General features: G+C 47.2%; 1 long non-coding RNA gene across 3 annotated transcripts in view; it reads right to left on the bottom strand.

The window, feature by feature from the left end:
• Positions 1-25,061, bottom strand: part of LOC130148746 (uncharacterized) — a 140,870-nt gene that overhangs the window by 11,822 nt on the left and 103,987 nt on the right. For 2 of the 3 annotated variants that reach the window (XR_008821658.1, XR_008821659.1), the window contains 2 exons: positions 19,974-20,601; positions 11,706-17,573 (listed from right to left, as the gene is read on the bottom strand). This is a non-coding gene — a long non-coding RNA (uncharacterized LOC130148746). Of the gene's footprint in view, positions 1-8,824; positions 17,574-19,973; positions 20,602-25,061 lie in introns of those variants that run through there. The other variant, XR_008821660.1, reaches the window with a different exon arrangement.

Here is a 25,061-nt window from a genome sequence, read left to right on the forward strand (position 1 = left end):
TCATTCCCCCACACCTTTTATTTATTTAATTTATTCACGTATTTATTCAGTTCTTGAGCTTGTTCCAGAGATACTGCTGATCTGAATTTCTCGTCTATGCTACGTGCAGGCTCTTTGCCTTTCTTTCACAAGGAAGCAGTCCCACAGGAGCTGCAAATAATCAACAATTATCATGGCATGCATCCCTAGACATAATTACAGACAACCCAGAGTAACCTGGAAACAAAGGGAGTCCGTGTTATACAAGACCTATTTGGTCTGTTCCTCCTCATGGGCCCCATACCCTCCACAGCCTAAAGGGAGATGAAGCCCCAGGTTTTGGGGTGCGGGGGGGGTTAGTGCAATGCTCAGTCCTTTGTACTGACTTGGGGGATGCAACAGGAAAAGCCAAAAAAAAAAAAAAAAGGGATCAGTCCCCACATTTTGAGTGTTGAATGCCATCTGAGAGGTTGCACAACCCGCACACACCCCCACCCCACGCCACCCCACCCCGGCATCCCTGGCCACCCCAGAAAGCCAGATCTTACCTGCCAGCCCCAGGAAGGTACGGGGTCCCGAAGGGCTCTAGGTACCTATGAACTACCCCCCACACCCTTCCCCAGCATGGTAAATATGTTCTCCAGGAGGACAGAAATGGCTTCTGAATTAGGTGCCTGGTCTGAGGTGGGACAAACAGGATTTTTTTGGAGATGCTGCCCATCCCCAGCTTTGCAGCCAGGTTCTCCTGGCCTGTGGGGAGCAGGTGGTGGTTCCTCCTCGCTGGCATCGCGTTGCTGCTGGAGGGGAGGACTGAGGAGAAGGGTGCCCCAAGGGTGATCCAGAGCCCCTGGCTGAGTTTCAAAGGCAGAAGTTTGTGCGAAACAGCTTTGCTCTGAAGGCCTGTGGTCTCCTCCTCCTCGCCAGGAGGAAGGCAGTGCTGGTAGCTATAGCAACCAGACCTTCCCTCCAGCTGCCAAACTTCACCCGGATGGGCTTGGGCGAAGAAATGAAGAGGGACGGGAGAATGCAAATGACCTGCAATCCCTCCAAACCCTTCCGATCAATATTATATTAATTTTAAACCATGGGAGTTAGGCAAGATGTGTAAGGATAAAGGAGTGAATCCCAGGCAGCACGGATGACAGAAAAAAGCGAAGGGAAAGGCGTGAGACAGAAAAACAAGATGATGATCTATCTCTTCCACCCCTCCCTAGCCTCCCAGCAGGCTCAGAAGAGGCCGTACTAGTGTCATCCAGAGGGTAACAGCTTTAATTAGTGATTTAAGTACCCTCCACAACAGACTTTGCTCTCTGGATGCTCTTGGGAAACGGCTGTGCCACAGTTATTGAGGCGAAGCACATCCTTCCCCTGCTTTTCCCCCTCCCTGGCACGACATAACAGTGGGGCATGGGTCACCTTTGAAACGGTGCTGTGCCCTTTCCGCACGTAAAGCAGAGCTATTGGGAGAACAGCAGCAGCCACTCGTGAACATCAGCCTTCACCGTTGTGTCTGCCAGTGCAACGCTCCACATTCACCTGCCCCAACAACCACTGCAGTGAAATTGGAGTCCAGCAAAACGGTGGCCAGTTACGGGACTGGACAGCCACGTTCCCTGTTCCATGGTCCCTGCGCCCTCTCCTGGCCCCAAACAGCGCTGGGGCTTTTCTGCTCCATCTCTGTCCCTCTCCTCTGCGCAGGATTTCTCGTGGCTGGCATTCCCACCTCTCTGCTTTCTGATGGCTGTTCAAACAACCCCACAATCTCTTTTAGCCCCTTTTCCCTGAACTGGGTGAATTCCCTTTTCCTGCGTTACAGGTGGGGAAACGTAGGCAGGGAGCAAAGGACTTGCTCAAAGTCATCCCTTGCCAACCAGTAGTAGATGCAGGAATTGGCCTCAGGACCCTGAGTCTCAGGTTTCCATCCCAGGTAGGCTGCACAGCCTGGAGATTTCTCCTATGAAACAACTCTTTTTTTCTAGTTCAGGTGGCTTGTCAGCCAAAGCTAAAGGGGAAAAAATGGAAACTTTGTCTTTTGAAGAAAAGTTGTCATTTTCTTTGCACTTGAACCCCCCGACTCATTTCTCTAATGAAAAACTAAAAGTGCTTAAGTGTTGATCTTAGAAAGTTGATCACTGCTTTTTGGAAACAATCACTTTTTAGAGAAAGCTGTTTGTACAGATAACCGCCATTCTTCTCTCACTTGAAGCAGCAGCTGTTGTGGGAGACAGCTGAAATGGCAAACACGATCTTGCTCAATCCATCACCCAGACACAAGGAAAGAAGAGCTACTTAAGTTAAAGGACAATGTTTGCATAAGAGGAGCTAGGCCACAAATCAATTCACACTGGAAGTCAGGAGAAGGTTTTAACCAGAGGGATGGGCTCCTGGAATGATATTCTGATGGGATCAGGGGATAAAAAATACCACCCTTTTCCAAGACGGAGCTGAAACAGGTGAGTAAGTTCACACAGCGTCACCCAGGATGGCACTGGCTTCGACTTGAGTGAAGCTGAAAGATCTGATTTCATATTTCTGTTTCATGCCAGAGGTCTCTGGGCAGCTAAAGCTCTGCCTAATGATCCGTGCTGTATGGAAAGAAACTTAAAGAACACTTGCTATCGAATTTCCATAGTCTTCCCCATCCTATTTGCATTTAAAACTAGCTTTCAGATGCTGTGCGTGGGACAAGACACATTTCTGCTCAATACTCGTCCAATTTTCCCTGTTGTGGATTCAGGCTGGTGGCACCAATTGCTATTGATACAGATGGAGTTGCGTGAGAATCCAGAGTTTTCTGGCCCAGAGGAATCTTACAGGGAAATAGCTGCAGCAATACTGAATGCTCTGGTTGAGCCAACACGTGGCAGGGCGAGCATGGTGTTTCTGATTACTGAAAAACAAAATGATGACAATCTGGGGGTTGAGTCTTTTACCTTTCTTAAATAGGGACAAAAAAACCCAATTTCTGGCCCCACCATCAATAATTATTCCAAAGAGAATTGATCTCTAGTGGCAAGAAACGTTTTGCTTCAGCTATTTCAAAGCATTATTTTTCAACCTTTGCAGCCTTGTTATTAAAATGATTCTATTTTTTTAAAGAAATTGATTTACATTTTAAAACAGCAGAAAAAGTCACTTTGAATTTAAAAAAAAATTAAAATCCTATTTGAAAATGTCAGAGTGGCTGAAGAGGGAAAGCTATCAACAGACAATGCTGAGAAGGCTAAAGCCTCTTTCAGTTCAGTCTTTACTAAACAGATCAACTGTGAGTTGGTGTCTGACACAATTAACACTGAGGAGTAAGATATCAGGCTCGGAAGGGACAGAAAAGTTTTGAGCTTACTTAGCTAAGGCAGGCGTTTTTGAATCGGCTGTGCTGTGCTAGCTCCATCCCTGGGCACATCAAGAACCACTGAATGCAATTTTGGAGCCAACACAGTGATATTTGAGAAGATGATGATGCAAAAATGTAGAAAAGGGCAGCTGCAACACCTGCCTTTTTGAAAGGGGAGGGAGGCAAATGAGTTTACCTCAAATTTTCAGAAGCATACTGAGAGCAAACAAAGTCTGCGCGAGCACCTGGAGGAGCACAGGAAAATGAATAACAGCCAACGTGAATTTGTAAAGACCAAATTGGGTCAAACCAATCTAATTTCCTCCAGTGACAGGGTGGCAGGGCTGGTTCTGGGCAAAGATGCAGGAGATGTCATCTGTCTTTACTTCAGCAAGACTTTTCAAGCTGTCTCCCATGACATTCTCATCAGCACACTGGGAAACTGCTCCGTATTGCAATTTGGCTGTACCTAGAGAGAGATTATCAATGGTTCCCTGTCAGAAAAGAGGGATGCACCTAACAGGGGCCTCTCTTGATCTGGTACAATTCGATATTTCAATTAACCTCCTGGATGATGGAAGAGGGGAGATGTTTATTAGATCTGCAGAGGGCTCACCCCAGGAAAGGCTACCAGCACTTTGGAGGACACAAAACCAAATTCAGACCAGACTTGAGACCCAGTGATGGGAAACTGGAGAAAGGGCCTGAGATATCCTATAAAGCTGATGAAATTCAGGGAGGACCAGCACACAGCTCGATGTTGAGTCGCTCACACAAACACCAGATGGGCTACAATGGGCTGGGCAGCAGCTTGGCAGATAAAGATCCAGGGCTGTATTTGATGAGAAGTGGAACAGACTGTGGCAATAAAAGGCAAAGGGTTGACTGCAGCGTTGTCTTAGAAATGGCTCAGAATGAGCCTTCTCCAGACAGGGGAGTGAAATACAGAAGCCCTCTGGGGCTTTCTGTCCTCGTTTCTGTTCAGTGGTTTGGGTCCAGCAAAGGCAACTTTGGCTGCCACTGGGTTTGGTTTAAATACACGGGTATTTCCGCCAGGAAGTTTCCAATTCTCTTTCTTCTTTCTGCAGAACATGATTTCCATTCCGTGCCTGACACTGCCTCCCTGGCTCTTTTGATCTTTCATGTGGAGCCAGGGATTAATATCCTTTCAACAGCATTTTCAGAAAAATCAGCAAATTGCATTTGTGTCTCAATGGAGGATACGGGCTCCAGAGCAGCCTTCTCCTTCAGGGAGACATGGAGTGATGGGGCCACTCTGACAGGCTGCGCCCAGAAACCTGCCAGGAGAAGGAAGATTCACAGTCTTTCAGATCTCAGTGACGGCTCTATCCTTTAGCAACTCTGCTGTAAACATACGCCAAGCAATAACTGTGCATGCACAAAAAAGGCTGTTGCTAATAGATTGTACTGCTTGTTTCTACTCTACTAAGAATGTCCTGCTAATTTTTTGTTTTCACCAAATTTTCCACTTGAAATATGAGAGCGGAAATGAAGCTGTGAGCTGCATAAATAAAAAGAGGCAGAGCTGCTGCTTTGCCTTTGGTTTTGCAGCACCAGCGGGGATGGGAGCTCAAAGCCTGCTGGCATCGCCTGCATGGGTGCTGCAGGGCCCCGTGCCATAGCTTGGAATTCCACCCAGAGCCTCATCCCAGGTTGCCACAACCATGAAAAAGGAAAGACTGGGCTGAAAATGGTCAGACCAACCTACTCAGCCTTGCGGAAAGTAGGGCTTGTTCCTGGTGGCCTCGCAAATATTACAAAACCAACAAATAAACAATAAAATCAATCAATCAAATCAATACAGTCCAAGCCTTAGAAATAAGGAATGTTGCTGCCAGTCTTGGGAGACCAGAGCTACTTTGGAGAGAGAGAAAGCTGATAACTGAGCAAGCACTGCCATTTCTAGTGGTGTGGTGGCTGAGCTTCAAGGTCAAACTGACAAAGGCTATTTGTTTCCCTTAAAAGCCAAACTTCTTGTTTCCCAAACACACCTTCCTCCAGCCGTATTTCACACAAAGCCGCCATCCTCGTGTGGTCAGCTGCAAAGCAATGCGGGGAGTACCCAGACAGCAGAGCTGCATCAAACTGTGCCGCCATTCAGCAGCACCCGGCAAGGAGATTTAAAGGCTATTGTGAAGAAATCCTTTAAATCCATCCGTGTAGTGTAGGAACAAGAAAGGCAAATGGGTAACTGGGAAGCGTTTTGACACTGGGAAGGAATACAAATCAGAAGGGCTGCTGGAGCTTTACTGTAGAACTCTTCGCATGTTGTTGCCAAAATCCCTGAATCCTGCCATTTTCAATTGACTAAATTATCTAGGAAACAGCAGCAGAGGCAGCTCCCAGCTCCTGTGTTCAGGGGATGCTCGTGCCTACCTGCTCGCCCAGCCTCTGCACCTGAAGCGCCTTCCCTTGGCACCCAGCCGGCCCCACAGCCCCCTCCTGCTGCAGACATCGCAACCAGCCCATGGGCACAGCGAGGCCGGAGTTTGGGGTGCGGTGGGGGCCCCGGTGTTGGTTGGTACCTCCAAAAGAAAGGCTGTGCACATGGGAAGGACATGGGGGGCCTGAAATCCAGAGCTGTCAGAGCTAGGTCTGGAGGGTGGGAGACAGCTAATGTTCCCCTTTTGGGGAATCACCAAAAGCTGCCAAGCCCCAAACCTGGGAAGGCAAGGGGGTCAGATGAGTGTGCATGGGGGCCGGATGAGTGTGCAGGGGGGTTAGATGAGTGTGCACGGGGGCATGGGTGAGTGTGCACAGGGATCAGTGCGAGTGTGCACGAGCGGCTGCTGATGGAGAAGGAGTAAGTGAGAGGTAAAGCCTAGAAGTGTTTAAACATGCAAACACACAAACCCTCTTAACAATCAGCATGGATGGAAATATTGATGGTTGCATTAAAAGTAAATATATTTTTAATTAAATAATTCTCCCCTTCTCCATTCAAGGGGCGTGAAAGCACTCATAAAATTAAACTGCTGCTTGAATTTCTCTCTCTCTCCCCTCTGACATGCCAAGACTACGATTTCCCCCCCTGCTTTCCCACCATCGACACCACCCCACAGCACCACTGGCTTTTGGCTCTTTAACCCCTTCTTAGCATCCCAGAAAACACCAAGGTTAGAGCAGAGCAGCTGATTTTCTCCCCCCTTCTCTCTCCTGCTTTCCTTCAGTCCTAGCTCAGGCAAAGCTCTGAAGGGCTCATTAATCAAAAGGCAATTAATTCCCCATCATGGGGGCAAATAACAGATACAGACGTTCAATAGCCTCCTTTTTCCACGCTCGAGTGTTTCTCTGATTCCTGCAAACTAAAATAAAAAGAAGCCAAAGCAAAAGAAACACCAAATGATTAAACGCTTCATTAACATCCTGCAAAGGGGGGGCAGGCCATGGCTTATTCATCTCTGTCGCCAAAGAGACAAATAGTTCAGAGGTGTCAGAATGGTTGCCAAAAGTAGGGTGCAAACTGGGGAGGTCCCCTGGCCCCAGAAGGTCTCATAAGCATGAAACATCTACAAAATGGAGGTGTCTCCCCCTGAAAATGGGGTGGTGGGGTGGTGGAATCTCTTTTTCTTCTTTCCCTCCTTGGCCCTCAGGCTTTGAGGCAGAACACTGCTCAGTCTCTCTCCATCTCGCCCTAATATCAGATCCCCACTCTGCTCCCAGCATGTGGTCCTGGGCTCTGCGCGGACCATTACACATTGCACCAACAACTCACTACCTTTAAAATACAACTAATGAACAAGTTCATGATGTGGAAAAGAAGCTATTGCTCCTTCTAATTTTGTTGGTGAGGAGTCAAGAAGTGACTAAGAGTTTTGATACATAAAATCGTAGGTTCACTCAACCTTTGTGTCCAAATCAATTAGCCAATGATCGCTGCCTATAGAAAAATTAAGAGTAAACTATTGTATTAGTTATTTAATCACTGAACTTACAAAAAACAAGGCACACAATTCAAATGCTCGGTTGGTATCATTAATCATAGTTTGTAGCAGAAAATAATTTTATATTATTAAAGCAATTACCATGCAATCATTTACGTTAGCAAAAATTCATTAATCTTTATTCATTATTCAATCAGATCGCATTATCTTAGCCTATTCCATCTAACTTGCCATTTCACAGTGGTGCAAAAAAAAAAAGGGGAAAAAAGTGACAAAAGAAACTTTTTATAATACTAAACTATAAGGCTTCGCAGAAATTACTTCTAAATATAATTAATATAAAGGCATTATGTCTGCAGGAGGGACAGCACAAACGTCGTCCTCTCCACAGCATTTATTTGCTATTTCTCTATACTTTGGGCTGTGATTCCCAAGGGCTCAGCGCTCACAACTTGGAGCAGGATTTTTTTTCCCCCTTCCTTTTATTTAGTCACCTGAATAAATTGCCAGATTGTGTGTTCAGAAACCAGCAGCTCTCATTGTGAGCCTGATGGGCAGATTAGCAGAAAAATTCAGCTGCATCAAAAGCAGGAGAGCAAAGTGTGGTGCTCCCCATCGAAAACCTCACCGAAAGTCCTCCACCCCTTCCACCCCACCAGCCCACCAGGACGTGCAATTGACTGGCAGCTCAGCTTGTGGTTTCCAACCTCAGGGTTTGGGGTCTGACAGCCAGAACTAAGCCTCCCCCACGAAAATCAAAGCTGTGGAGGAAGCTGAGCCCTGCCAATCTGGGTCAGGCTCTTATCTGCTGGCAAGCAAAAAGAAATTGGCCTGACTTTTTTTTTTTTTTTTTATCTTCTGAGATGAGTGAAACTGCAGTGCTCATTATTATCGTTATTTTACTTTAATAGTCGAAGAGGTTACCAAAGATCTTTTGATTTTACATCCGTGAATTAATCTGGATAATTTTTCCTCCATGGGAAAAAAAGGAGGCAAAAACCGCAAGCTTCTCCCAGGGGACAGCAGTTTCAGGCTCCTTAGCATGCCATTTACAAACCAGGTGGCTAAATCCTGTTTTGGTTGGTGAACAGGTTTTACTCTAGTCCTTCTCCCCAGGGAAACACAAATTTGTCTTCAGAACATCACTGCAAAGTAGGACAGTAATGTTAATGCTATTTTGCTGCTAAGGGAGCGTGAGCAGTTTGTCCAAGGTAGTTGAGGGGGTGTGTGACAGATCCAGGAATAAGAGCTGGGTCTCTAGTTTACCCCCTTCCTTGGCATGGTCCCCTAAGATCAGGGGCAATTAAATGTCCCCTCAGCCCTAGGGGACACATTCAGCACCATATGGGTTCGGGCACTGGCCACGAAGCAGCACGAGGTTGGTGCTTGAGCTCCTGTTCTCTGCCTGGGAGCTGCTTTTCCGGTCAGGTGAACTTAATAGAGTGACATCTCTATTAAATGCCTCTTCAAAGTCTTTGTGCCGTAATTCTGGCTCAGATCCTGCCTTTCTGTGGCCATTTTGAGTTATCCTCAATGTCCTGGGAGTTCCAGCTCTCTCCCTGCCCGCTGCTGCATCCCGGGGACTCGCAGGGCTCTTGGCACCCACCTTGATCAACCTGGTGCGCCTGCCCCAGCTGGCGGCTCACACATTTCTGGCCATGGGGCTGGCATGCAGTCCTGCTGGGACCTTGCTGGGCACCGATATCTCAGCTGCTTCTGAGGAAGGAAAGAGGCTGAGCAGTTTATCAAGTGAACAGAGAGCTTAGCAAGACCAGCATGGGGACATTTTATTTGCCTTTCAGAGGGAAGCAGGACAAAGGAGCCAGGTCCTAAGAAGTGTAGAAGGGATGAGATGGATGAAGGAAAGCATAGCCATGGCAAAACATGATCATTTCCAGGGCTCCCTGGAAGATCTTCTGAGTGTTATCCCTTTCCAGAGATGGGATCTCCACCTTCTTTTACTCTTTTTCCCCATGGTCACCAAACTGCAGCTTCTGCTTCCCTGCCATGTTACTCCAGGTTTGCATCACTGTGATAGGGAATTGGAGCACGAGGAGTGTTATCTGGTCCCAGTGTTTCCATTATCCCCGTTTCCATTTTCCCATTTTCCCCATTCCTGCCCAGCACTGCCAAGGAAACTCAACCGGCTCTCCGCAGCATACACTGGCAGAGCACCACAGGGTCAATAAAAATGATCAGTTCAGCCCTCAGAGGGATTGACTCACATCGCCCCAAAAAGTCATGATTTGGATTTACAAGGCAGAAGCAGCAGCTTTGCCGAATGCGAAAGGCAATTCAGTCTTAATGTAAATAATAATAAAAAGAGCAATTTTGTTTTCCTTTGGAGCATGTAACAGGTTGTCATGGGGAAGGTGTGTGGGCTTTTTTGCAAAGGGAGCATCGCTGATGACCTTTGGATAGCGTTTGCTCAGAGCCAGCTGCTGCATTCAGCACATCCCTGGGCTTTGTGAATCCACAGCCTCGTGGCTGCGTCTGCTTTGAGTGAAATGCTGCTCAGTCCTGCCTTCCCTCTTGCTTCAAAACCTGACTGCATCAGACCTGCATCTCCACGCTTCTTCCAGCGCCGCAAGAAACCTCTAATATACCATCCTGTAATGTAATGTAATATGCCATTACAAGGGGTAATGGTTTTAAACTAAAAGAGGGTAGATTCAGACTAGATTAAGAAAGAATTTTTTTTACAATGAGGGTGGTGAAACACTGGCACAGGTTGCCCAGAGAGGTGGACGATGCCCCATCCCTGGAAACATTCAAGGCCAGGCTGGATGGGGCTCTGAGCAGCCTGATCTAGCTGAAGATGTCCCTGCTCGCTGCAGGGGGGTTGGACTGGATGGCCTGTAAAGATCCCTTCCAACCCAAACCTTTCTGTGATCATCAAGAGCTGGGGTTAGACCTTGGCATTGCACAAGTGTCACCCAGTCCCTGGGAAAATGCCGCCTTTGGAAAAGTTGTCTAAACAAGCAGCTGGAATTTGCCCCAAATCAAGTCTATAACAGGGCTCCTAGGTACGTACCTGAGCTGGAGCACTACACCTGCAAGCCTGCATTACAGCACCCGTACCTGTAACTGCGGCAGAGAGCCGTGCTTTGCTTGATGGATAAAGCAGAGGATCAACAGCTCATGTTTCTTTTCCCAGTTTTTGCAATGATCCACCTGATGATTTCAGGGCTTTAACTACTTATTCCTTCAGTTTCTGGGAAAACTGCAGGAGATAAAGGCTTACACCTGGCCTCCACCCAGTGCTTGGAGATACCGCAGTTGGGCATAGGGTTTAGAAAGAGCAGCCAAAGGCTGGTCTGCCTGGGGGCACGTGGGACAAGTCACACAAATTAGCAGTAGGTGGCAACTGAATGCAGACAAACAATGATGTCCAGAAATCCCAGAAACTGAAGCCAGATGGGGCAGGAAGATATGACTCCATTCTCCAGCAGTTCTGCATGTCCATCTGTGAAAAAGCAGAAATTTCCTGTGCATTTTCTTAGAAGTGGAGCCATCTCTAGGACATGCTCCTGGGGCACCTCAGGAGGGAACACAGACTCTTACAGCCGTCAGGCATGGATGTTGCTTGGCAAGGGTTGAGTTGGGTCTTGGAGGCTGAGGCGGGAGGTCTGACTACAATCACATCTCCCACCCATTTTGCAGGCTTGGTTTAGTGCATCTGTGGTATGCTCTGGAAACAGCTTAAAGAGATTTTGATAGCATTGCTGGGAGAAAATGAACCTGTTAATGCTGCTATTTGCTGCAAAAAGGATTCACGCCCAGAACACTTTCTCACCGCAATGATCATTTTTAGCTGTGAGAATGAATTAGCCTTCCACTGAAAAGCTGTTTGCATGGGGAAAAGGTCAGCTAGGAGCAGCAAAGTGATTATTTGGGGGTAAGGCCCTGTCCCAGCCTTGAGGAGACTGGGGGGGCTTAATTCTCATTTTTAACTCCCAGTTTCCAGCCACCCTCTGCCCCCTTAAAATCCCTTTGTCCCCAGCTCTAATGATTAGGGGCAATGCCCAGTGCAGAAAAGTGCAGGAGCATCACAAGGGCTTTAAACACACCTGCAGATAACCTGCTGCTCCCATCTTGCAAATAAAAGCTCTGGGTTTATTCTGGCAGGACTGGTTCATTTAATTATCTTCAGATTGCCGAGTTTGCTTACAGCAATCTAACGACAAATAGTGTGAGATCAATGCAACTACCACCGGGCACTCACTCATCGGCAGCCCTTCAGCTGATCCCAGGCAATCCCTGCACCCAGTCCTGCTCTGCAGGTCGATCCTCCAGGGGTCTGAACAAGAGCCATGATTTGTCTGGCTCCTCTGGTAGGAGTTAATTGCAGGCAACATTTCAATAGGAAAGAGGCCAAAAAGATAATTAACCCTTTGGCTCTGATTTTGAGCATACCAAGAAGCCCTTGCCTTGGCAGGCCACGGGGGATGGGACTGGTTTCATCTCCAAGGAATAATGCATGGGGATCTGTCTGAAAGGGCTTTATTGCATTTTGGCTCCACTGATGGTCATGCAGATGCTGGTGCATGATCCACTCATCTAACCCTTCCATCCCTGGGCTGCGCCCCCATGCACAGGGCTTTTCATCAGAGGGTGGGTGCACCACCTAAGGCAGGAGTTGGCATCTGGCCCCGATGGGACAAGAGTCCAGGACAGGTATTGTCCTCTCCACTGTCCAACTCCTGACCAAGCACCAGAAGCAGCATCCAAGGCCAGCTCCTCCAGGTCTTTATTGCCTCTTCTGCTGTCTCTGGTAGCCGTCATTGGGTGGTAAGCAAACTTTTCTCAACTGTACCATTTATTTCCTTCTCCAACTTCCTGTGTTACTAATTATCTGAAAGAGATTGATAAACCCGCCAGTTGCCGCTCTGGTTACAGGTCACTTACCACGGTAATAAGAAGTGCAGAAATCAATAGCCATAAATAGTGGTTGGGAATCAAATTCCCTGAACAGTACTTTAAGTGAGGAGAAGGTTTAATTACGCCGTTGTCTGGCTTACTTTGCCCTGGAGGAGCAGGACGGAGCTGAGGGGAGGCGAGAGGCAACATACTCCCAGAGTTCAGCCAGTCCTTTGATTTTGGGCCAAGGCTGGAGAAGCCCATAGCTAAGAAGGGACACTGAGGACTTTGAGAGTCTTCCAAAGGCAGCACAGCTTCACACCACATTTAGCTGCAGGCAGGATTTTAACACTGCCTGTGAAATCCAGAGTGAAAGCTGTGTGTGATTAAAAAACAGGCTGGTGGCAGCCAAATAGAAACAGGTGGAAGGCGTACAAAGAAGTAAATTGACTTTTTTTTAAAGCAAACAAGGGTTTAGACTTGGGACTGACTCAGCCATGCACTGAGCTCTGGGATGGTCTGCCTGAGGACGGTCCACATCTTTTGGATGCAGAAAGAGGGAGGCTGTTTGTTCTCACAGCCGTTTGGGATGACGGAATTGAAGGCATGCACATGAACAGCTCCCGTTGCTCCGACGTTCAGTTCCACCAGGAGTGGGAATGACCGCTGGATAGGTTGAACAGGGAAAATGGCAGTGTTAGTTTTTATTACTGTTCGTGATAAACTACTAATTTGCATGTTTATCAAATCTTACGTGCTTTTGCAAGTTTGCAAGTGCAAGGCTTTGCTACATCCAGATAACTGATGGCTTTTTTGGAAGAGGCACGTTGGTCAAACACTTGTACCTGGTCCTGATGCTAGGGTAAGAGCATAAAATTTTCCACAGGGATCAGACTTTCCTGGGTATAAAAATCTGTGTCTCCAACCACCTCCAAAGTCCTTTCTGTTCCCGGTGGCATGAGGTCTAGAGATGACGGCTGACTTCAGCTCCCATGGGACTTCTTAAGATGTGGGAAATAAAGGAAAATCTCCCCAGTCCCCTAATCCAGCTGCCCTTCTCAGCTGCTGTCCTGTGCTTCCAGAGAAGCCAAGTGCTGCAGGACCATGGCCTGCCAGGTCTCCCTCACCCTCTCTGCTCTGGGAAGGCTGGTGGATCCTCCAAGCAGAGCGCAGCTGCCAGGCTGGAATGGGAAAGCATCCAGCCAGTTCCCCACCACTGTCTCCCAACCAGGGAGACTCCAGCTGGAACGAGGAAGAGTTTCACCCCAGGAACAAATATTGGAGAAAAAGCCAAGGAAGACTGGCAGCCTTCACGTTTCAGAGATCGACTTTCCCTCCAACATCTGCTCCCACACCTGGACCCAGACGGGGGCTTGGGCAGCCCTGTCCTGGTGCCGAAGGGAACTGGCTTCTCTTGCTCACTGTATGGGGTTGATGCTGTGGTAAAGCAATGCCCTGGCACCAGCCTAGCAACAGGAGGTTTCTTCCACATTGTGTCAGCTACACTGCTCACACGCAGGACTTTTAGAATATACCCAGTACAGCAAAATGCACAGAAATACTGTAAGCAAAGTGGAGAAAAGCCCCCAAACCACCTGTGTGCCCTTTGTTCTGGGACAGCTCCTGAGTCTCTGCCCTGGGTTAGCAGCACCTTCCCTCAGGTCTGGGTCCTCTACTCTGCTCAAGTCTTCCCTTGCTGCTTCCTCCCCAGGTCCCAAACCCCCTTTTGTTTCCTTTGGAATCACCCTGGCACTGCACCCATCTGTCTGTCTCCCTCACAGCACCCGCTCTGCTTGCGGCTCCTCCCAGAACCGCTCCTGTAGAGCCCCGCTGTACTTCTCCAGCTATCAGGGTATAAATATGGCATGAGATAAATATTGTCACGGCACATTACCCTGGTCCTTCCTCACCAATTCACACTGCAGACAGAGTTATGCATCTATTTATATGTGTATATATATCTAATTATACTATATAAACTGTATATTCAACTCTCTATTGTGTATATTTAATATAAATGCCAGCTAATTGTCCTCAGTAAATATATATGGGGATTAACCGTATTGAAATTAAATTTATTGGTAATCCCCTTGAAAATAAACACACAAAATAAAATAACCACATAAAATAAAAGCAGAGGACATCACAATATTTGTTTGGTTCTTTTCACCGTACGGGAGGCTGGGGCTTTGCCAGGCCAGAGCACTGAGGTCTCTAATACCTTTCCCGAAGCCCCTCCTGGCAGCTGTCAGCTCGTATTGATGGTGTTTGCAGCCGCAAGAGCCCGCGTTGCTCCCGGCGCGCCAGCCCTCGGTTTGAGCCTCGTGTGCGGTGGGAGGAAGGCTTTGGCCAGCCCTGCTCTGCCCATGGCGGCTTGCTAACGTGGCCGACAGCTGGTCCGGCAGATTGGCGATGGGCTCCGGTGCTTTCCAGCCCGAGGTCACCGCCTCGAATACGGCCCTGGTCGGCAGTGACGGAGAGTCATTACGGCCGAGCAGATGTTTGATAGCATGTGTGAAATGGGCTGGGGGTGCTGGGGCCAGCTCCAGCGTGCAGGTGGCCATGGTGCATATCAGCATCCATGCAGGCAGACCCCGTTAACCCCATCAACCAAGTGGGCAAGGACAGCTGCCTGGCACCGCACCGAGCCCACACCAGGGACAAGTCACAGGGTCTCTCCCATCATCAATAAAACCCTCTCCATAGGAGGGACAGCTCAGTTCTCCCATCTCTTCTTCCACCCTGGAAAGAGGTGCCACTTGGTGGCTCTGTTACTTGGTGGCATGTCTTGTGCTTGGGGTCCATGGGGATTTGCACAAGTTAGCACAAGAAAACCTGCTCAGAGCAATGCTGGCGCAGGCTGCTGTGCGGACCAGGATGGGTTTTAGCCTCCATTATCAGAGGTTTTGAAGAAGAGGGTAGGCAAGCTTCTGCTGGAATTGGTTTATGCCAAAATGGTTTCATACAGCAGATTATATAGCAGGCGTAGTGTGCAAAAGGAGTTACACGGGGTCTGAATCAGTCACTGACAACTAAGCTATATGGAGAGTTCCCCCATCCGATGCCTCAGATCTTCCCTTGCTCTTTTCAGATTCAGTAGAAAACCCCTGACAATGCTAAAATCTGCTGTTTAACAGTTTTGCAACATTATCTGTCTATGCAGCCCTTCTGGCTGCTGTGCTGCTAATTATTTGGTTGCGATAATTTTTGTCCTGCTCCTTCCTGCTGGCAATAAATGTGCACCCACTCAGGGATGAGGGACCCCATGGAGATTTCAGCCTGGATCCAGAAGGGACTGTGAGCCTTTGACCCCTGCCATAAATCCTTAGATCTTGTGGTTTGTTGTCTTTTTTTTTTACCAGCAAGACAACAATTCCTATCCACCTTCCTCAGATCATTAATTTATTTAATCCCACGCCTCGACAGTTTGCAGGCCTCTGGTTTCCTGGGGGAACTTGGGAGGGAGATACTGCTCCAGGCCCTGGCCAACATGCTCTGCAGAGCTGCCCCACTGCAAGGGGGCAAGTCATCCAGCCTGTGCTCTCCATCCCCTTTTTACCTCTATTTTGTTTTAATATATTTTACCCCTATTACCCTTTTTGCCCTCTCCCCTGCCCTAGACATGAATCAAGGGAAGCTGGGCAGCCTGCAGCCAGTCACGTTTCCTTTCTTTCCTTCCTTCTTCACCACTTCTCCCTGCCAGGTGCCTCCTTTCTCTCTGCAAAGCCCTCGGGGAAAGGCTGTCTTTACTATTTTGAGCCCATATGTTATATTAATGTTCTTGCTACTCTCTTGGATCCTGGGTTAATTGAGAAGAGCAAAAGGCAGAGGGAAGAGGCACTTCCCCAAAGACACAAGCACATGTGGGTGCACACGTGGTCCCGTACACAGCAGCCTCGCCTGGCAGCAGGACAGATGGCTCCTGGGTCTCTCCACTTGACTTGGGGATCTGTCTTTGGGAGTGAAGGAGAAGTGAGATGGCAGAAATGATGACTCAGAGGTGTCGCCTGGTACAGGTGTCTGGAGGGGCCAGGGGTTGGGTTTGACGCTATGAAAACATCTTGGTTGCCCACTCAGTTCCCACAGCACCATCTCTCCTGGATGCCTGTGGTTGCCCTGTAATGAACCTACACTCATTCTCCTTGGACAACTGCAGCAACTGATTTGGAGATACTTTCCCCCATTTGAGAACCTCTCTCCAAAGCACAGTTGTCCTGCGCTGCTCCCAGCCTCATGCCTTGTCCATATAGCATCTGGTTTCCAGCTGTGGGAATGGGCTGGTGCTGCTGACCTCCTTATCCATAATGTCCTCCTTATCCTTACTCTCCTCGCATTATGGCTTCTGTGGACCAACCACCACAGGAACATTCATACCCAGAAGAAAGCCCATGTGTTACCATGCAGCCCTGTGTGGTGGCAAACTGCTTCCTTCTAGCCTCTGAAGTGAGCTGCAATAAAATGCATCCATCATTCATGGAAGTCTCCTCTCCCTTCGGACCACAGCAACTTGTTTGGCAATGAAAAAAAAACCAAAAACCCCACCCCTTGGATCTCTTAATTTGACAGGGCTGGGAGCTAGCAGATGAATATCTTAAATAACTAATGGTGACTCAGAGGAGCATTAAACAAAGATAACATTGTCACTTCTTCTCTGTTCCTCTTTTGTTTCTCACTCTTCAGCTTTCCTGCTGGTTTATTATCTCTTCAGTTTTCCTTCTGATGATCTTGTTACTATGACAGGATGTATATTATCTTTGGCAGCCTCTTCCAAATGTATGACCTGTTGTATCAATCCACGGCAGGAATAAACAAGACGGATGAATGCAGAGGAATAAAAGCACCTTATGAAATGATGTGGCTGCAAGAGGAGGGCTCCATCAGCTGTGGGGCTTTGGTGGGTTAGATGTGTGGGCTCCCCATGTAAGAGGTAAGCTCCAGGTGGGAGGGTTTCTCTCTCCACTAGCCCACCTCCAGTCTGGAGAGATTTTGCAACTGAATCTCCAGCAGTCCAGCATCTGGGCCGCCCGCTTCATGAATCTGTTGTGCATTGCTAAATACCTCCTCGAGCTCCGTCCCGCGGTAGCTGTGTTTTACAGGGGCTAGTGATTTGTGTGCTGTACCGCACAAGATCAGCAGTTAAAGGCAGCCTTAAGCAACTCTGGGATGAACTGATAAAACCAGCAAATGCCATTGGCCCCACCAGAAGCGCTCACATTCAGAGGGTCATTGGCTCGTTTATTATAAGGACGTGCTGATTGCAAGGTTACAGTTTCATGCTGTTACCTGGGTATTCCGCGGAGCGTCTCTTAGCTACAGCTGGAGGTCTGCAATCACCACCCTCTGAGTGTTGCACAAAGCCAAAACTCAGTGGGACCACCCCAGCTTCTTCTTCAATAAAATACATGCAACAGTGTGGATCACCCACTGCAGGAATGAACCATCTTGCTCAGATCCAGGCTCATGATTCCCAAGGACCAGAACTACTCAGTTCTGACCTGTTAAGAGAAAGACATGTAATTGGCAATGCTTGGTATTGCAGAAACTTCTTCAAAGCTGAGAAATGTCTGGATAAAAGGCTTGGTCTGGTCTGTCTTTTCATATATATCAGTGGAAAGCCTTGGGGAAGTAGGAAATCTCATTAGGAATTAACTTGGGATCAAATATGACCTCCCAGGTGATTCTGAAAGGCCAGGTCAGTCTAAAGGAAAACTGCTTGATGAACAGAGCCACCTCAGACTTCTTTGAAGAAAAGTACCACATGAAATTTTGATATTACTAAGTATTTAATAGATCTAATTTACAAAGCAATGTTACTCCCAATTCCCAGAGTGCCAAAAATCCTGCAACCTATTTCTTTGCAAGAATGACTTCCCATTCATTCATGGGTTTTAATGCAGCAAGCTGTTTAACAGCCACAAAAAATGTTTTAGGACAGGAAGCCCTGAGCCCTACAGAAGTGTACCAGGCTCTGCTATACCTTCAGCAAGCCTGGAGTTATGTAGCTCTGATATGACATGAGGTACCAGATTTTTTTTGCTCAGCCTGGTAGCAGCATTACCACAGCATGTGAAGTCATCATAGAGGTCTTTGCTCACTAGAGAGCTATACACAGGACAAGCTCAGGAGGACGGACTTAAAAACCGAGAGAGTTCCTGAAAATTCCCCAAATCCCACATTTGCAAGCATGCCACAGCCATGTGTGAGCAGGTGTATCATGTCACCAGAATACAGATGGGCGATGATTGCATGCCTGGCCATGTGATAGAGGGAACTGGGACACATGCTGACAGCGGCTATCACAACTTTGGTGTGAGCAGGGTGACATCAAGCCTGTGACCACAGCATGGGTGTCCTCCAACAGCTGGTGAGACAAGTGGTCTCCAAGGGAGCTGTAACTCCCATGTCTTAGAGGACAGTGACATCTCCAGTCAGGTGGTGGGAGGTCATGCAATATCTATGGTCCTCAGATCCTTCCCATTCTGGTCATGCACAACATCTCAACAGAGATGAAGGCACATCGCATTCACACTGTGCTGCACGAGGTCAGAGCCTAGTCTTTTGTGACCTGGAGCCCAGAATTCTGCTAATTCTGCTAACTGCCGATCACAATGGCAATGCACAACCTCTGCCAGAATCCCCCAGGGCTAGGGTGGATGGCATCCAGTCCCTTGTAGAAGTGTTTTGAAGACGGTAAATCGTCAGACAGGACCAAACAGAAAAGCATCTAAGATTTCAGTGAGTCTTCCAAGAACATAAATTTTTTTTTAATAAACATTTGAGCAGCTTTTCTGCTCCTGCTGAGTCCAGGGAGGCCAATGCCAAGTGCAGAGAAGGCTCCATAAAACCAGATGGCCTCAGGAGTGAGAGCAGTGAGATAGCTGACTAACAGAGTCAGCTATCATCGACCCATCTCAGCTTCCCCGCACACCAATTCCTTGTTGAGAGTTTTATAGTTTGCTACTTGATCAGAACCACTCTCACTGTAGCTTTTCTTACAGCATTTTGGGTTTAGAAGATCTTGGGTTTATGTCCATGCTGGTGAGCACTGGAAGTAATTCATGGGCATGCATGGTGCTGTCCCTGCATGCTCTGCTGCAAAGCCTGCCCAACAGCAACAAAACCCTACGCTCCTCTCCTGCACCAGAGCTGATCAATAGGTCAGCCTGAAGCCTTCCTACAGCCTTCCACCATAGCACAAGCCTCACACCCTGTTTTCTACCTGGAAATGTGCTTAAAAGCCAGATGTTTTCTCAGTGAACTCAACTGGAAATAACTTGCCTCTTAGCCTTATCTGTGAAGGCTGCAGCACCCACAAAGAGTTCACACAAGTGCCTTGATCATTCAAAGACATATGGTTTCAGAAGCTTTCTCAAACCAGAGTCTCTGAATGTATTACATGATAGAGCCAGTTAAAAGAAGGCAATAAGTATGTTTAACAAAATATAATTAAAAAACCTCAAAAGGAACAAACAAAAAAACCTAACAACACCCCCCAACCAACCAACCAAGGACTTTTCCTTTCATACCAAATGCTTACGAAGAATTTCAAACATTATTTATGTACACATTGGAACACAAATGAAAAGATAAAAGAGAACCCCCCTGCTCTTCCCAGTTGGATTTCATTTTAACCAAAGAACAACCTCTTTTCTCATGATTAATTCTCCCTATTCCCTCTGTTACTGTAAGCTGGGGAAAGGGAAAATATCAAATCACTGCTTGCTTCACTTTGATGGCTGTATTGGTCTTACATTTATTTTGGAGGTGGATGCAAACACCATATGCAGTGCAGTAATGGGATAACAATGGATTTCCCCTATGATTTGCTGCTTCTCTCCTTGCAACGTTGAAGCTGTGGAGGCAAATCCTGAGACAACTTCATTTGTATTTCTTACCCCAAAAGGTGGTGCAGGAGCAGGTATGAAGTATCTCTGTCCTTGAAGCTACTGCTAGGATTTGCCATCTGAACTGGACAGCCTGTTGATCAGCTCCAGGGTGGTGAAAAAAACTTCTAAGAGCAAGTTCTGATCCCCTCTAGGAGGCAAGGCCAAAAGCATGCCAAACTAGGCTGGCTGGAATGGTCCCTGCCTCTGTGATTAAGGGGATTCATAAATATTCAGTGTTTCTTGGCAGCTGGGAGTGCTTCAGTTGTTCCAAGTATCTCAAGGGGGATGGGAAAGGCAGAATGAGCCTCAGTATTTCTGACACCCCGCAGAGACAATGAACCAGGGAAGGAGAGTGCTCATCTTCTTGCAGAGAAGCATTTCACGTAGGGTGATTTTAATAATTCAGCCTTCGACTGGTCTGTTTAAATGTTTAATGCCTGTGAGTTGAGCTTTAAGATCCAGCCTCCTATGAATCCAAGGAGCTGGACTCCAGTTGGGTGCTGTCTGCCTTCCTCGCTGGTGGTTTAAACATGTTCCCACGGTACGGCCCAAGTCTAAGTAAGATCACAGATTTCTTCCTTCAATACATGAAATTCTGGTGCTCTCACACCATAGGAAGAAGATCAACCATCCCATTCTGGTTTGTGTTTGGAAAAGAAGAAAAAAGTAGTAATGATGAATAAGGATAAAAATGATTAATTACATAGTGCTTGTATTAGAGATACCAACATAGACTGTAGCAAAAGGGATGGAAACCACACAACAATTGTAAGCACGTTGGCACAGAAAGGCGACTGGGGCCTTGGGTCAGTCTCCACCAGCTGCAAGGAAAGCACGTTGTGGCTGAGGATGCTGGTCTCTCTGAGCAGCTCTGGGGCAGCAGAAGGAACATCAGGGTCTGTGAGCAGGTCCTACCAGCACAACGATCTCACTGAGTGATTGCTGCCTTGTGTGCTGGTCCTGAACCCCACCTAAGGTAATGTCCCAGCTGCTGTTGTAATCTGCAGGGAGAAGTCCAGTTCCTTTGGCAGTGTCATCTCTCTGCTATAGCTGGGCATTTGGACTGCAAAAGAAGGTGCTTTTTCTGGATTTCTGGACAAACCCAGGATATTAGGCCTCCTGCTTCCACACGGTGGAGTTAGGATGCTCAGATCTCCTTTGGCCGAAGCAATTTCGGCCATTCACAGAGACAGGAAACTGCCAAATGTATTTTGAGTTTGGCCAGGTTGGGAGATACCAACATTCAAGTGACCACACCAGTTTCTGCTCTCCGAGCCATTGGCATGTTGCCACCTTCAGAAACTTTCTGTCCCACAGCTAGAGTTTCCCATTAGCTTTATTCATGAGAGACCCTTCACTTCCATGTGAGATCCTGATCTTGTAAGCCCTTATCCTAAATTATCCATGAAATGTGTGGGCATGAGTTATGCATGAGATGAATTATCCATGAACTGGGTTGGCCGTCTTCTCTCTTTGTCAACTTTGTAGGTTTCTGCCAGGCACCAAAGCACAGAGTAGGCCTCATTGGTTGGGTTCCCCTCCCTCCTCCCAAAGAATCTACATTTTACACAGCGATGTACAAAACCTGGGAGAGAGCTTAAGTATTCAGTGGGTCAGGACAGAAGAACAGAGGCTGCTTGAGAGTGCACAGGGTCAGCCTTTCCTGGAAGATGCAGTTTACCCATTCAGTACTTATTTATTCCTGTAAAGAGGAATAGTTCTAAGAATGACAGAGACAACTTGTCTGTCTCTGACAACACACTCCCACACCCAGGCTGGTGGTAACTGTAGTCATCTATGAAATGGAGCTTGAGATTCCCTACAACAAACACAGCAAAGTGTTAATTTTGGTGGATATCTACTACTCATTTTGACATGAAAGTCTATGATGGAGTTGTGCTACTGTTCTTGACTAAGTTTTGTCAAAGTTGTCCTGTTTGGATAAGGGAGGGGGAGACAGGATTCAGGAAACTGAGATTTCTCTAGGGGGGGGAAATGGGGATTTTTTGAGAATTCCTGACCAGCCCCATCACCTTTTTCACCACTGTGAAACACAACCCTAGCACAGCTGCAGACTGCTGCTGCCCCTCTCCCAAGCACCTCCCCACCTTTTTCACCTTCCCCATGCACCTGGAGAAGCAAGCCAAGGGTTTGGGACACTTCCTTGCCTCCAAGAAAAGACTGCCAGTGTTTTGGCAGCTGTGTGGGGAGGCTGTGCCAGGCATGGCCCTTGGAGATGTGGATCTTCAAAACTCAAGCCAAGAGCTGCAGGAGATGCCCGATGCCAAAGCACCGAGGGAGGACACAAAAGGCTGCAGAATGAGGCAGGTAGCAGGGTGTTCCCCTTGTGACAAGGCATGAACTGACTCTGAGATAGCTTTGGAATAAAATATAAGATTATCAGTGTCCTGACATTACCAGGAGGTCGGTGGAGACATGGGGTGAGCTCAGATTCACTGACAGTCGAGGGCTGGTAAAATGGGAGGAAGGAAAGGTGTGATACTGTCAACCCAGGATATCCCTTCCACTCTTCTGGGTGCCATGGCACACTGCCAGACAAATAGACTGGCAGTTTGTACAAGGATGGCTATCCAACTCCATCCCTTTCACTCAATCCCCCCAGCATGCTAGAAATAGAGTAAAACTTCTTTCTCCGCAACCTGAAACCCAGAAATATCTCCTTTCATAAAGCATCCTCTCTAGCTGCTGTTCTGTAGAAAAACACATTGAATAAAGCATCAAGTACAGGGTGTGGCAGAGCAAGTACCAAACACTAAGTGAGAAAACAAAAAAACATGAAAGGGACAAGAAACCGAACAAGAGATCTCATGCGAGAGCACCTAGGAAGGAATTTGGGAGAGATTTTCACTGCTTAAGTCTAGAGACTGGAAAAATGGTGACAATTAGAAGAAATGCCCCACAAACAATAGGGTAATAAACGCAACAGGTATCAGGGGGTTTGGAATCTGCGTCACTCTTAGAGGTGTTCTTGAAAGAAATTGTTTGCACCTGGAAGCTCCCAGCCCCAGACTGACAGGGATCTTCTGAATGGGAAGTGAAACCAGTCTCAGCAGAAAAGAGGATGCTCCAGCGAAGACTGCAACGGTTTGAAGCCTAAGGAGGGACAGGACTACTCACAGGACTTCAAGGAAAACAGGACAATTAGAAAACAGGAGGAAGACCAGATAGGGGGGAAGCACAGGAAAACAGACCAGCACAACCTTGGAAAAAGGCAGGTATCTGTGAGTGAGGACTTGTGAAGAAGAAATGATGAGCCTGCTATTGCTTTGGGACCAAAGAACAGAAGGCTGTGGTGTCTGTCAGGGTGTTAAAAAATGGAGAAAAAAAAGACAAAAGAAAAAAGATAAGTTTAAGTTAAAAGCTATTGATTATCCTTTGCCTTGGGACAGTAACAGTGGCAAAATCCCACAGGAATTGATTGCAGGTACCAGCACCAAGCTGTAAGGTGTTCAAAGAGAAGAGACTCGAGTGATTGTCAGAGGCTGCTCTTGCAGTTAGCCAAGCACACCAAAAGGATGCAATCCAACAGGCTCACCATGTGCCAATGCCATGTGAAAGGTTTGAGGGCGCTAAGCTATTCAAGGTACAAGAATTATTTCCAGAGAGTAAATTCCTCCTGGTTGGGTTTGGGTGTTGCATGCTGAGATTAAAGACAACAAATCTCAGAAAAGTGCTGTAAGAAAAAGAGGGACGCATAGAGAGATGAGGAGAATCACATCATCACCGTACCCACCTCCACAACATAGGGAGTGGAATCAGACTAGCAAGGATAGACCAGAAGACTAGGATGGGTTGGGCTGATGAGAATAAAAGTTGTTTGGGGAAGGACTCTGCAATGAGTTGGTAGGTTGTGCTGGAGACTGGGTTTAGAACTCCTCAGTCAGAATGGGACCGAGTCATCACGGAGGCTTTAATTTTTGAGGCACAGATTGCAGAGCAAATGTTGCTTATTGCAGGCACCACTTATTCCTGCGCATGATAATAAACAGACTTTGTCTCCAAATGGTTACTGATCCAGGAAGACACAAGGCTATTTCGGTAGTATTTCAGTGAATGTGAAGTCATTACAGAAAAGGTTGACCTAGAAAACAAACATGGGTCCAGTGATCAGAAGTTGATGCCATTTAAATTAAATGGAAGGAGATATTAAAACAGGTCAGTAGCTGAAGCTATATGCAATGAATTAGCATACAAAATTACCAACATGGCAACAAGGAATTTTACTGCATGTAACAAAACTGGGAGTGGAAACATATGCCTGGAGTTTACCAAATAGAGCACCCACGCTTAAGGAAATGGGGCAAGAGTAACTGTGACTGCTAAAGAGCCTTTATTCTGACCTCAAGAGTACACTTCGATTTCTAGCCAATTTTTAAGGTGAGCAGAGAACAGAGTCCAATATAATATGCTTTTATGGAGAATAGGTCATGCCATGTTGGCTGTGCAAACACATCACCCAGTGGCCACAACCGTACCCAAGGCTACACTCTACAAACAGGATCCCAACAACAAGCCAAAAATCAGACAGGGCTTGAATCAACAGCAAATATTTCCTCACTGAGAAGCCCAGGAGCAAAAATCACCTTCAAAGAGTTGGTACCCTTCGGAGACAGGCACTCAGGATTGCTACTCCTGTGATGAAAATGAGATTTCTCTGAAAGACCTTGAACTGACCCATAAGGACATCAGTCCAAATCTAGTGACACTAACTGGCATCCTTCTTAGAAAAGGGGACCAATTCTTTTAGGCATGAAAAGCCTGGTGTATCTAATCCATGTGGGCATCAGCACCAACTCTGCAGTGCAGGAGGTGAATTCGATGAGTACATATGGAGTTCCTCAAACAATGACCAAGGGACTCATATCTTTGGCATATCCCTTGATGAAATTGGCACAGAGAGACATATGGGATTTAGGAAGATTGCTGACTCCCCAATGCTGAAAGGAATCTATTTCTCCTGTGGGAGAAATTAGGTGACCTTGAGAAACAGCAGTTGCACAAAATCTCCTGTAAAAGGAGCTTCTGCTCTAAGGGGAGCTCACCCATTGGAAACAAGCAAGGGGGAGAAAGGCAGGG

Source organism: Falco biarmicus, chromosome 1, assembly GCF_023638135.1.
Source record: "Falco biarmicus isolate bFalBia1 chromosome 1, bFalBia1.pri, whole genome shotgun sequence".
Taxonomy (NCBI): Eukaryota; Metazoa; Chordata; class Aves; order Falconiformes; family Falconidae; genus Falco; species Falco biarmicus.